Below are 13,507 nucleotides of genomic sequence, written 5' to 3' on the forward strand. Positions count from 1 at the left end.
TTCATCAGAGAAGAAGACTCCTATCGGGAGTCTTCTTCCCGATTTCCCTTGTTTTTTTTTTTTTTTTTGGGCTTGGGCTTGGGTCTTGATAGTTGGGCTTTGGTTTGGGTCCTGACATTCTTCATCCCTAAAAAAAATTTCATCCTCAAAATTTTTTATACCTGTGGTCTCGAAGAGCTGGGGATATTTTTGCTTCATTTCTTCCTCTAGTTTCCAAGTAGCTTCTCTTTTCGAATGTCAACTCCACTGTACCTTGACATAAGGAATGTTGCGACATCTCAGCACTTGTTCTTTATGGTCCACGATCCGTATCGAATATTCTTCATATGATAGATCTTTTCTAGCTTGCAAGGGTTCAAGTTTCACGATGCGACTTGAGTCTGGTAAATATTTTTTTAACATAGAAACATGAAAAATATTATGTACTCCTGCAAGTGAAGGTGATAAGGCAAGTCTATAAGCCACCTCACCAATTTTTTTCAAAATCTCAAACGGACCCACATATCTAGGATTCAATTTGCCACGAATGCCAAATCTTGAGATTCCTTTTGAAGGAGACACTTTGAGAAATACATGGTCACCAATTTGAAATTCTAATTTCTGTCTCCTGTTATCTGCATAACTTTTCTGTCTGCTTTATGCTGTCCGAAGTCGTTCTTTAATTAATTAAATCTTCTCGACTGCTTGTTGAACAAGTTTGGGATCCAATATTCTCCGCTCACTAACATCATCCCAGTGAATCGATGATCGGCATCTTCTACCATATAATGCTTCATAGGGTGCCATACCAATGCTAGCCTGATAACTGTTATTATATGCAAACTCAATCAAAGGTAGATGCTCGTCCCAAGAACTTTTCATATCTAAAATACAAGTTCTCAACATATCTTCTAAGATTTGAATGGTTCTCTCTGACTGGCCATCAGTCTATGGATGAAAGGCTGTACTAAAGTTCAATTTTGTTCCTAATGTCTTGTGTAAACTCTTTCAAAACTGTGATATAAATCTGGTATCTCGATCTGATATGATGGTCATTGGAATTTCATGTAGCCTTACAATTTCTTTCATATATAATTTTGCTAGTCTTTCCAAAGTGAATCCAACTCTAATTGGTAGAAAGTGTGCAGACTTTGTCAATCGGTCCACCATCACCCAGGCTGCATCATTTTTACTTGGAGTCTTAGGCAGTCCGGTTACAAAATCCATAGTGATATGTTCCCACTTCCATACTGGAATATCAAGAGGTTGAAGTAGTCCCGCAGGTCTCTGATATTCAGCTTTAACTTGTTGACACACCAAACATTGAGCCATAAATTGAGCGATCTCTCTCTTCATATTATTCCACCAGTACATTTTCTTTAAGTCTCTATACATCTTAGTACCTCCTGAATAAACTGTATAATCGGTCTGATGTGCTTCCTGAAGTATTTCATGCTTGAATATTGAATCATTGGGTATGCAAATTCTATTTTCGAACCTCAACGAACCATCATCATGTATCTTGAATTCAGATTGAACACCAGCTTCCACTGAATTCCTTATTTTCATTAGTTGTGGATCATCATTCTGGACAACCATAATTCTTTCAATGAGTGTTGGCTGAACCCTCAAGTTGGCTAATCGTACTGTTGAGTCATATATTCGGATGTTTAATTCTAGTTTTCTTATATCCTCCAATAATTGGCTTTGATGTGTGATTAAAACCATCAAATTTTTCACAGATTTTCTACTAAGGACATCAGCAACGACATTAGCTTTTCTGGGATGATAATAAATTGTTAAATCATAATCTTTCAATAGTTCTAACCACCTTCTCTGTCTCATGTTTAATTCTTTCTGCGTAAAAATATACTTCAAGCTCTTATGATCAGTAAACACTTCACACTGCACACCGTATAAATGATGTCCCCAAATTTTTAGGACAAAAATCACTGCAGCTAATTCTAAATCATGTGTCAGATAATTCTGTTTATATGGTTTCAATTATCTTGAGACGTAGGCCACTACCTTACCATGTTGCATCAATACACAGCCGAGTCCCTTTTTAGATGCATCACTATATATTGTAAATCCTTCATCTCCTGTTAGTATAGTAAGAATAGGGGCTGAAACTAATCATTATTTTAACTCTTGAAAACTCTGTTCACAATCTTCGATCCACTCAAATTTAACCCCTTTTTGAGTAAAATGAGTCAAAGGTGCCGCTATGCGGGAGAATCCTTCTACAAATCGTCTATAATAACCTGCCATTTCCAAAAAGCTTCGAATCTCGAAAATATTTGTAGGTCTGTTCCACTGGATCACAGCTTCCACTTTTGTTGGATCCACAGAAATTCCATCTTTAGACACGATGTATCCTAAAAAGACTATTTTGTCCAACCAAAATTCACACTTCTTAAATTTAGCATAAAGCTTTTCTTTCCTTAATATTTGTAGTACACACTGTAAATATTCTTCATGCTCCAATTTGCTTTTTGAATATATCAATATATCATCAATAAATACGACAACAAACTTATCAAGATAGGATTTGAATATTCTGTTCATTAAATCCATAAAGGTCGCTGGAGCATTGGTTAACCCAAATGGCATCACTAGAAATTCATAATGTCTATAACGTGTTCTAAATGCAGTCTTTGGTATGTCCTTTGTTTTGATTTTTAACTGATGATATCATGAACGAAGATCAATTTTAGAAAAGACTTGTGCACCTTGCAGCTGATCAAACAAATCATCGATTCGAGGTAGAGGATACTTATTTCTGATAGTGTTCTTATTCAACTCTCTATAATCGATACAAAGCCTCATACTACCATCTTTCTTCTTCACAAATAAGACTAGAGCTCTCCAAGGAGATACACTAGGCCTTATAAAATCTTTATCCAACAAATCCTGTAATTGATCTTTTAACTCCTTCAACTCCATAGGAGCCATTCGGTAAGGAGCTTTAGGAATTGGACCAGTATTGGGTGCCAACTCAATGGTAAATTCAATTTCTCTGTCTGGTGGTAGTCCGATTAAATCATCAATGAATACATCCAAAAATTTATTTACGATAGAAATATCCTGTAACTTCAATTCATCATGTTCTTTATTCTTTATTGATACTAGATAACCTCTACATCCCTTTCTTAGTATCTATCTAGCTTGCACAAATGAAATAATACATGGAGGGTGGTTCCTGTACTTTCATCAAAACTGACTGTTAATTCTTCCGGTATTTGAAAGTTCACTCTCTTTCCATGACAATCCACAGAGGCATGATAAGTAGCAAGCCAATCCATTCCTAGAATGACATCGAAATCATGCATATCTAGGACCACCAAATCTGTCGGTAATTCTCTTTCTCCTATTCTGATACTACATGACTTGCACACACTTTCGGTACTCAAAATACCACATACTGGTGTCTCAACATATAATTTGGTTTTCATAGATTCGCATACTATATCATGTTGTCTAATAAAAGTAGTGGATATAAAGGAGTGTGTAGCACCAGAATCAAATAAAACTGAAGCATAAATACCAGATACAGGAATGATACCTGTCACCACAGCATTAGAGGCCTGAGCATCCTGTCGTGTGAGTGCATAGATCCTTCTTTGAGTTTTCAGCCTTTGACCTCCATCCTTTGTTTGTATGGGTCTATTCTCATTCCTCTGGGGGCAATCTACAATTTTGTGTCCTTTCTGTCCACAGCTAAAACAAGAACCAGTATTCCATGGGCAATTAGAAGACTCATACTCTCTTCGGCCACATCTCGAACATCTAACTGTCTCATTCTCACGATTCTTATCATTTGCTGGCTTTTTTGCTGGACCCTTATTGTTCTGATTTTGTCCTTGAGTTCCACCAAACCTATTTCTCTCCTTCTAATTCCGTTCTCTCTCCGCATATGCTTCATTAACTTTCCTCTCAATTATTAGAGCTTTATTCACAACTGAGGCATAAGTAGTTAACTCATAGGGTACAACTTATTTTTTAATTTCTGTCTTCAGTTCCATTTCAAATTTATGTACTCTGTCTTGCTCAATCTCAACTAATCTTGGAACAAACTTGGCTAACTCTGTGAATTTAGCTTCATATTCTGCAACGGATCTGTTCCCCTATTTCAGATAAATGAACTCCTGCTCTTTCTGTATTCTGACACTTCGAGAGAAGTACTTGTCAAAGAATTCATCTCGAAATCTCTCCCAAGTGAGTGGTATCCTATCGTGTTCATATTTTTGTTCAAGTATACGCCACCAGTTGTATGCCTCACCTTGTAACAGATATGCTGTGTAGCGGATCTTCTCTTCATCGTGGCATTCTTGCACGGCAAATGCCTTCTCCATTTCCATAATCCAGTTATCTGCTTTCAGTGGCTCGATGGTCCCTTTGAAGGATGGAGGGGCTAGCTTCTTAAACTCGACGATATTGTTTCTCTGCATCGGATGTTCTCCATGTTCAGGTATCGATGGAAGATGCTGACGTGGCTGTGCATGTTGTTGTTGAAGTAGCTGTTGCTGTGTTTGAACTACTCCGATCAAAGTTTGCATTAGTTGAGTCATGTTCGGCTCCTCCTGTACTGTCGGAGTATTTCCAGTAGGATCAATGATTCCCTCTTGCTGAGATGTGCCACTATTCAATTGGGGAGTGTTATCACCAAGTGGATTTAATATCCCTCCTACCGCTCCTTGAGTATTCTTCGTTCATCGTGGAGGCATTTTGACCTATGATAAATTTGAGATAATAACTTATCCTTAATAAAGTTATAAACTTATTTGAGACAGGTCAGATCATAATCATCATAACTAACCTCTCAAATTTCCTAATATCTACCCATCACTCGCTCATTCTACTCTACATGTCTTTATCTATCTACTTATGCTCTGATACTATATTAATTGTCACACCCCTGATCCGAGATTGTGAATCGAGGGTCATGGCAACTGCCGCATACTCATAGAAAACTTTTTTCATAAGAATGCAAGGCATCTCATTATGATATCTTACACATAAAGTTAAATAATTTTTCAATTTTTAACAATCAAACCTTAGCTCAAATAACAAATCAAAACTCAGTGTCCAAAAAAAAAAAATAATTGTCTGACAAAGTCAACACTTAAAATAAAAGTTTTGAATCAATTCTGAGAAAATTTTTAATCAAATGAGCTAACTCCATCTCTAATCGCTCTTCCAACTGAAATCCCACATCATGCTAATTTTTTGGATCTGTAAAGGAAAATATAAAACTCATCATGAGCTAAATAGTCCAGTAAGCAGTGTATACCTTTAACTGAATAAATCAGGCAATAATATTGTACATATCGATTTACTGATAATAATAAAATCAATATATAAATTCATGAATTCATAATTTATTTCATCACACTATCAATCATATATAAAATTTCAATTCATCATAATTTTAACTTATGCTTATCATCTTAAATTCATCAATTTCTTATGTTCTTCTTACCAACCATGACTATGACCATATTTTCCCTGTAGTAGGGTTATAATACCGCGTATCTGCTTGCGGTAGGCTGCAAATCATCTGGCAGTCAAGTTTTTTGAAACCGCTGGTCTCGCTGGCAGTTTGTCGCTGGTCTCTCTGGCGACATGTCGCTGGTCTCGCTGGTGACATAAACCCTCAGGACAATCAATTGTCAATATATATGCCTCCATTGGTGGGGTCCTTTACATAGTCATGTTGTCAAATTCATATCATCTTCCAATTCATATATTATTTTCAAAAATAATATAAATAAATGATATTCGAGTCAAATCAATCATATCATTCTTTATGATCATACATCATCATAATAATTTTTTCAACAAATAACTTCAATCATAAATAATTTCAATAATTATTTTTAATAAATATTTTCAATCACTAGCTTGCCATGAATTTATTTAATTCAGAATTTATAATTTATCAGATAAATTCAATAAAAGTAAACACTACTTACCTCAAAAGAAAAATTCAAACTAGGAATTTTAGAAATCTTGAAAATCCTTCGCCAGACCTGGTACGTCAAATATCATATTTTTGATCAAAATTTTATTGAATTAAAAAATTAAAATTTGTTAAAATCCAATGTCCTCACATGGATTAACTAGACGACAGCGTCCAGGATTTTCGGATTGATCTATGGAAACTCTTCCTATATTTTTTTTAATTATTATTATTATATTTTTTTTCTTTTTTTTAATTCCATAAATCCTAAAAATCTAAGAGAGAGAGCAGAGAGAGAAAGTTTCTCTCTCCCTTTCTTTTTCCCTCTCTCTTTTTTTTTTCTTTTCTTTTCTTTTCTCTTTTTCTTCTTTTTCTTTTCTTTTCTTTTCTTTTCTCTCGGGCTCCTTCCTGGCCGAAACAGGGGACCGGCAGGTCCCCTCCCTTGACCGGCCGTTCAGGCCACGGCCGACACGGCGAAGGCCGGCGGCAGAGAGGGGCAACTCTCTTGAGTTCGAAGAGGCAAGGCCGGCGGTCGGTAGTGATCGCCGGCGCCGTAAAATCAAAGGGAAGAAGAGACCAAATAGGGGTCCTTTCTCCGACAAAAATCGGCGACACCCGTTGCCGGCAGTCGTGGACAGAGGCACGGGAAGAAGGAGAAAGAAGAGAGGAAGAGGAAGAAAGCTTACTTCGGCCTCCGGTGACCCCATCGGCGAGCAATCGCGGCGAGTACGAAACAATTATCCGCGGCTCCAATTGGAGAAATCAGGAAGGAAGAGAGGGGAAAAAGACCGGTGGAGGGCTTCTAAGGAAGGGAAGAGCCTTTTTATAGAGAGCCCTAGGACTCCTGGTGGTCTTAGGACTCCCGATCATCGGGAGTCTTCTTCTCAATTTTTTTTTTTTTTTTTTGGATTTGGATTTGGGTCTTGATAGTTGGGCCTTGGTTTGGGTCCTAACAGTACAGATGAGAGGCATTCCGGATGGTCTCCATAGTTGGAGAAGGGGCCACTTCCTAAGACGAGTGTCGGGTTCCATACCGAGGTGGTGGGCCCAGAAGACCTGAACGGTTCTCATGGCCTCTCGAGGACAAAGGTGGTCTTTGTTTCAATGGGATGGCGTTGGCACCAGTGGCGATCGGTTTTTTGCTGACGAGGTTCGGCTGTGGTGAATCTCTTATGACTGAATAGTGGAACAGCAAAGCTGGTAGGCTTCCGTTCTTTGGGTTTTTGGATACATTCGCTGCCTTCGAGGAGTACGGAGTGGGAATCAATGAGGAAGGGAGGGAGCGACATGTGGGGTGCATGGGGGAACGAAGCTTGGAATTGAGAGCTGGTGGATGGGGTTTGGCGTTGCGCTTGAAGGAGGCGGGGTTTAGGGTTTCTCTCACTCTCGTGTCGCCATTGCCGTTCACCATGTAACTATGACTATTTTGGCCATAAAACCAGAGCCATGAGCCAAGTTCCATAAGGTGGGATTATACAATTGACAGGGCCACAGAATAGTGAAAAGTTTTAAGTGAATGAAACAATTTCCCTTGCACAAGACTTTCCTTGTAATAGAGATGACAACAGTATGGAACTCTAGCTGCAAAAAATATTCATAACCAAGTCCCCGATTGAAATCTGTCCTGAAAGATCTGAAACATAGGATAGTTCTTCTATTGTACCACAAAGAGAAAGATACATCATCATTGGTACAATGGTTCAGAAGCTTGTACCAGGAAGCTTGAAAATGCAGCAAAGTAAAGGATATGAGGGAGTCCATTTCCAACATCATTAGAGGGATGACTGAGTAAAAACAATCTGCACTTCTGTTTTTATACAAATTGACAGTCTGTTGTAGGGATATATAAGACTAGTAGGTACTGTTGCGGCCAATCTCTTCATCGTCTGATCGTCGGAAACGTGCACCTGCAAGAAAAATTCTTACTGATCGGAGATGCTTCCGGCGGAGACCCTCCGACGGTCAAGTCAGAGAGGAGACTAGGCAACAGTAGAAAGAACCAGGGGCTCAGCGAGAGAGAGCTAGAGAGAGCTTGAGAGCTTATCAAAATTGTTGCCTTATCCTGTTTTATAGTAGAATGCGGTATGGTCCCACCATTAATGGTGCAAACAACTGGGGAGTTATCAAATCGTCGGAGGCTATCAAATCATTGTGGGTTATTAGGTTATTAGAATTAATCCATATCCTTGACAGGACAATGCCCCATGGCGGTCGTACATCATGTCCTTGGCAGGACAACAGCCCATAGCGGTTGTACGGCGTTTGGATAGGCTGGCCGATTATATGTCGATATTTGATCGTCGGATGATGACTCGAAAATACTGTCGGCTAATCTGGTGCCTTGTGAAAGTCGAATGTCGGTTGCCACCCCCAACAGTGAGTCGGTGATATGGATTCGGCCGCTCGACCGGTTGGAGACAGTATTGGTCTGTTTGGCCGAAATACCTTCGGTCGGATATTGTCGGCAGTCATTGTTGGAGTCGTCTGTCCATTCGGTGGGTAGAGTCGGACGTCGGTCGGACCGTTCCGAGGACAGGTCGGTGTATAGGGGTCAGTCGATATATCCCAATAATTGCCCCCCCACTCCTGAGTCTGATGTCGTGTTGGCCCGCATTACCACATGGGCGACGGCCTCGGGCGAAAGGAGTGATTTTCCATCACATCACGCTCCGACTCCGCCGATCGTACCAACGGACGATCCGACGTCAGACGTCTCATTGGGAACGCAAACCGCCGTCGGTTAATTAAAATCGTCGTCGGTTTATTAATTTCGAGATACGGTTTTTCCGCCACACGTTGGGAGGCTATTGGGTCGGAACCGTTCGCACGGATGAAGGCGACGTGGCTTGATCTGGGACAGGTGCGTCGAACCGTCAGACCAAGGAAGGGCCCAAGCACTGCCACGTGCCAACATTCGGGAAACCCTCGTTTGGCGCACTTTCATCTAGACCGTCGAAGGGCCTTATATATATGCGGCAACTTGTATCCAAAGCTTCACTTTTTACTGCTCTGTTTCTGGCACTGAGACCCTGTCGAGTTGTCCCCCAGTCCTAGGTAGCTGTTCCTGTCCTCCTCCTTTGAAAACCCTTCTTGAAGCTTTTCATTCTTATCCTTTTGCATCTTCGCTCCCTTTGCATTTTCCTTTTTGGTCTCTTTTCTTGGGGCTAGCGTTATGGCTAGAACCTCTCTTCGAGGAAGTCAGTCGGGGAACCCGATCGATAATTTTCGATCGACCCTGGAGGTGGAGGCTTCTTCACTTTCGAGGTCGAGCGTCGAACGGCTTAGGGAACAATATGGTATCCCGGAGCAGTTTCGACTTTTTGCCCCTGGGGGGAGGGTCGGGTTAACAACCCGCCTCCAGACTAGGTGGTCTTTTACGTTGAGGACCTTTGGACTGGTCTTCGCTTCTCGATTTTGAAGTTCGTCCGGAATATCCTAGATTATTACGGGCTTTGCTCGGTGCAACTAGCACCGAACTCAGTCCGATCAATAATCAGCTTTGCCTTGTTGTGTCGGCTCTTGCCGACCTTTGCCCGCATCTCTCTCTTTCGGGCATTTTTCATCCTCCGACCCCACCCAAAAGCCCGAGGGTGGTGGTTCTTAAATCTCCGAAAGGGCCTTTCATTCATTATCGATCTTCCATCGTCGATCTACGAGTGGAAGAACTAATTTTTCTTCGCTTTTTCTCCGCTACCCTGCGGGTTTCCTTCTCGCTAGAGTGACCCCCAAACTCAGCCGAACAAAAATAGCCGAGTGGAGGCAGAAGACCTAGAGAACTTTATCGACTGAAGGATATGTCGGTGCCGAAGCAGAGAGAGCTCATCATCGAGCAAGCTCTCTATTACGTCGGCCTAAGTTCGGTTCCCCGCTTAGGTACAGTTCGGTCTGTCGGTCATCTTTTGACTTTTTCATCCGTCTTCGAACTTGTGCAAATCTTTCGTTGAAATTGCAGGCATGCCGTCAAGGGTAAGGCTAACAGATGCCGACATTCGGCAGCACGCGGCGAGGAAGAGACCGACGATCGGGGCCAGACCTTTGCGGCCACCCAAGAGGCCCCAGACATCATCACCGACTACCGTGGCGATGGTGGCTACGCAGCCTGACACCAGACGAGCGTCGGGCCCCGAACTGTCATCGCCCTATCGGCGCCAGCAGTGCCACCCGAGGTGCCATTCGAGGAAGGGGCGGTGGAGGGTGTGGCTGAAGGAGTACCGATGGCATCGCTTATGGATGAGGTTCGGGCAGAAGCACGAGAGTCCGAACGACCTGCAGTGGCTCCCGTCGCGCCCTCGGGAGAAGCTCAGTCGAGTTCAAGCTTCCCAACTTTCTCTGACCTCAAGGCCTGGACGACTGCTCGGGGGAAGGCTCCGATGGCACCGGCGGATGACTCAAGATCAGTGGACCACATCGCATCGTCCGGTGCTCGGGTTCTCGAGGGAGCGTCGGCCCTGACAGACCACAATTTGGTCAGGAGGTTGTGTCAGGCAACCATTCTCCCGACCGACCGGGAACTCTTGAAGAGTCGGCAGGTGATCGAGATGCTCTCTTCCTTCTACCCAACCATGATCGGGGTGAGTTCTTCTTTTCCTTTCCTCTCCATTATTATTTTCATCATTTTATTTTTCTGACAATCGGCCTTCTACTTGCAGCTGATCCACACCATGTCCGAGTTGGAGGTCGGGTACTGGAGGTTCGGTGACATCCAGACGGCCTGGAAGGACAGGGCGAAAACTGTCGAAGCCGAGAAGGCGACGCTGGTGGAACAGCTGAAGCTATCGGTTGACCGTGAAGCCAGGCTTGAGGAAGAGATTTCCCGACTCACCGATGGCCTGGCTGCCTCGGAGGCCGAACTTCAGTCAGCCCGCGAGCAGGTCCAGCGCAAGACCTGTTCCGTTCATCGGCTGCGGTGTAAGCGGGACGGTTGCATCAGCGAGCTCGAGGCCGAACGTGAACAACTTTGGGTCAGCCTAGAGAATCTGACCAAGACCGAGGAGAACTTGTCCTCCGCTCAAGCCGACGCCGACATAGCGAAGGCGGAGGTGGAGTCGGACAAAGAGGCATTGAGCCGGGCAGTGGAGGACTTCCGCGGCTCGGACGAGTATCGGGAGGAGCTTCTCGAGAGCGGCTTCACCTCCTATCGAGTGGGGTACGAGGATCACCGGGGTGCAATTCTGGGGCTATACCCGAAACTCGACTTGAGCAGCGTCGTCCCTCCGGGGTCGGAGGAACAAGCCGCAGAGGATAAGGCCGACCCAATATCGGAGGATCAGACGGCTGTGGAGGAGGTCGTCCTTGGGCCGGCGGAACGAGCTACCGAAGGTGAGGCAGCTCCGACCTCCGATCCCACTCCGACTTGAGTGGGTACACCAATCGCTCCCGAACTTTTCCCAGTCCAGGAAGTCGACTTCGATGAGTAGTCGGTGTATCTGTTCCGTCATTTTTTTTTGTTCTGCCTTTGATACCTGTAATCGGATTTTGGCCCAATTTTGTAAGTCTAACTTCAACTAAATGAAATTGAAGACTTTTCAAATTTTCCACTGTATGCGGTTCAAAATGTATGTCTCATCGAGACATCCCTGAGGGTATAGGTCATAAATCCAACATATCTCATTAGGACATTCGGTAGGATCTAGCATAGTCGACCAAGGTAGTCAGTAGCGTGCACCCTGCTAAGGGCAGAGTAAGCCCCAATCGTAGACCGGCATCCTGACTGTCATAAGGATGGCGTAGGATCCGATGGTCGAGAGCCGTTCGATGTAGTTAGCTCGGATGTCGACTATAGGTCGAGCATCCATCGCCCAGACCTTGGCCGGGCGTGCACGTCGAGCCGAGTGTCGATCAATCTCTGAGCATAGCTCGTTGATACGACCATTCCGTAGAATCTGATAGTCGAGTGGTATCTGACGTATTGGGTTAGGATAACGATGACAAGTCGAATATCCATTACCCGGTCCTTGGTCAGGCGTATACGTCGCGATGTATGATAAATGGTGGCAAGCCAAATATCCTTCGACCGATCGTGACCAAGTCGGTATGTCGCAAGTGCGACGTAACTTGTTGACACGATCATACCGTAAAATCTGATAGTCGAGTGGTATCCGATGTATTTGGTGAGGATAACGATGACAAATCGAATATCCATTGCCCGACCCTTGGTCGGACGTATACATCGTGATGTATGATAAACGGTGGCAAGCTGAATATCCTTCGATCGGTCGTGACCAAGTCGGTATGTTGCAAGTACGATGTCAGTCGTCTTGGCATTTTGTCCTTCTTAGTCGAAGCTAAGTCAGTAAGTTAGCCAGCCACGTTGATCGAGAGTCAACTGTGGAAGGAGCGTGACTTCAACTTAGAGAGGTTTCATCGCCAGCACTGGCCTTCCATTAGTGTAGACAGAATGGTTCTCGTAAGAGTTCGATGTATCATCGGCGATCGAGCCGTAGGTTCCCAACGAAATGTCGGGCCCAAGTCGGGGCGTCGGGGCTCATACTTCTGACGAAGGCCGACCCACGATGGAGAACCAAACTTTGCTGACTCTGGGGTTTTGAAATTGAGTTATATTCCGAACAAGAGCATACAGAATTCACTGATGGTACAATTTTAGATTGTCAGCATTTCAAGTCCGGAGAATGGCCATGCCTTCCAGGGTTTCAAGTCGATAGGCGCTCGGCCTGCAGGCATCTGCTATCCTGTAGGGTCCTTCCCAGTTTGGGATAGTTTTTCTTGATCTAAAGGCTTTGAGACTTTCATCTTCCTTAAAACTAGGTCTCCAGGTCTAAAAAACTTTGGCTTAACTTTAGCATTATAGTATCGGGCCACTCTTTGTCGGTAGGAAGCCATGCGGTGTTGAGCTTCGCATCGGAGCTCGAGTAGGAGGTCCAAGTCAACTCTCCGACACTCGAGTTGCCTGGTTCACGGTACTGCTCAACTCTAGTCAATGGTAACCCGATCTCGAGTGGGATCATCGCTTCCGTCCCATAGGTTAAATTGAAAGGAGATTCTTCGGTCAGAACATGGGGTGTGGTTCGATACGCCCATAGGATCGAGTGCAATTCCTCGACCTAGAGGCCTCTGACATCGTTCAGTCGAGTCTTCAATCCATGGAGGATAGTCCGATTGGTTACTTCGACTTCTCCGTTGGACTGTGGATGCCCGATCGAGATCAGCTTGTGCGTGATATAAAATCTTGCACAGAACTCTTTGAAGTCTTGGTTGTCGAACTGTCGCCCATTGTCGGTGATGATAGTGTGTGGCAGTCCGAATCTGGAGATGATGGACTTCTAGATAAAGTTTTCCATCTTACGCTCGGTGATTTATGCCAAGGGTTCGGCCTCCACCCACTTGGTGAAGTAGTCGATTGTGACGACTATGAACTTCCTTTGGCCAGATGCTGGGGGGAAAGGGCCGAGTATGTCGATTTTTCACTAGGCGAAGGGCCACGGGGGGATAATGGAAGTCAGCTGGTTGGCGGGCCGATGTTGTATGTTGGCATACTTTTGACATGGCTCACACCTCCAAACCAAATCAGCCGCATCTTTCTTCATGGTGGGCTAGTAGTATCCTTGC

The sequence above is a fragment of the Elaeis guineensis genome, chromosome 8, assembly GCF_000442705.2.
Source record: "Elaeis guineensis isolate ETL-2024a chromosome 8, EG11, whole genome shotgun sequence".
In the NCBI taxonomy this organism is placed as follows: Eukaryota; Viridiplantae; Streptophyta; class Magnoliopsida; order Arecales; family Arecaceae; genus Elaeis; species Elaeis guineensis.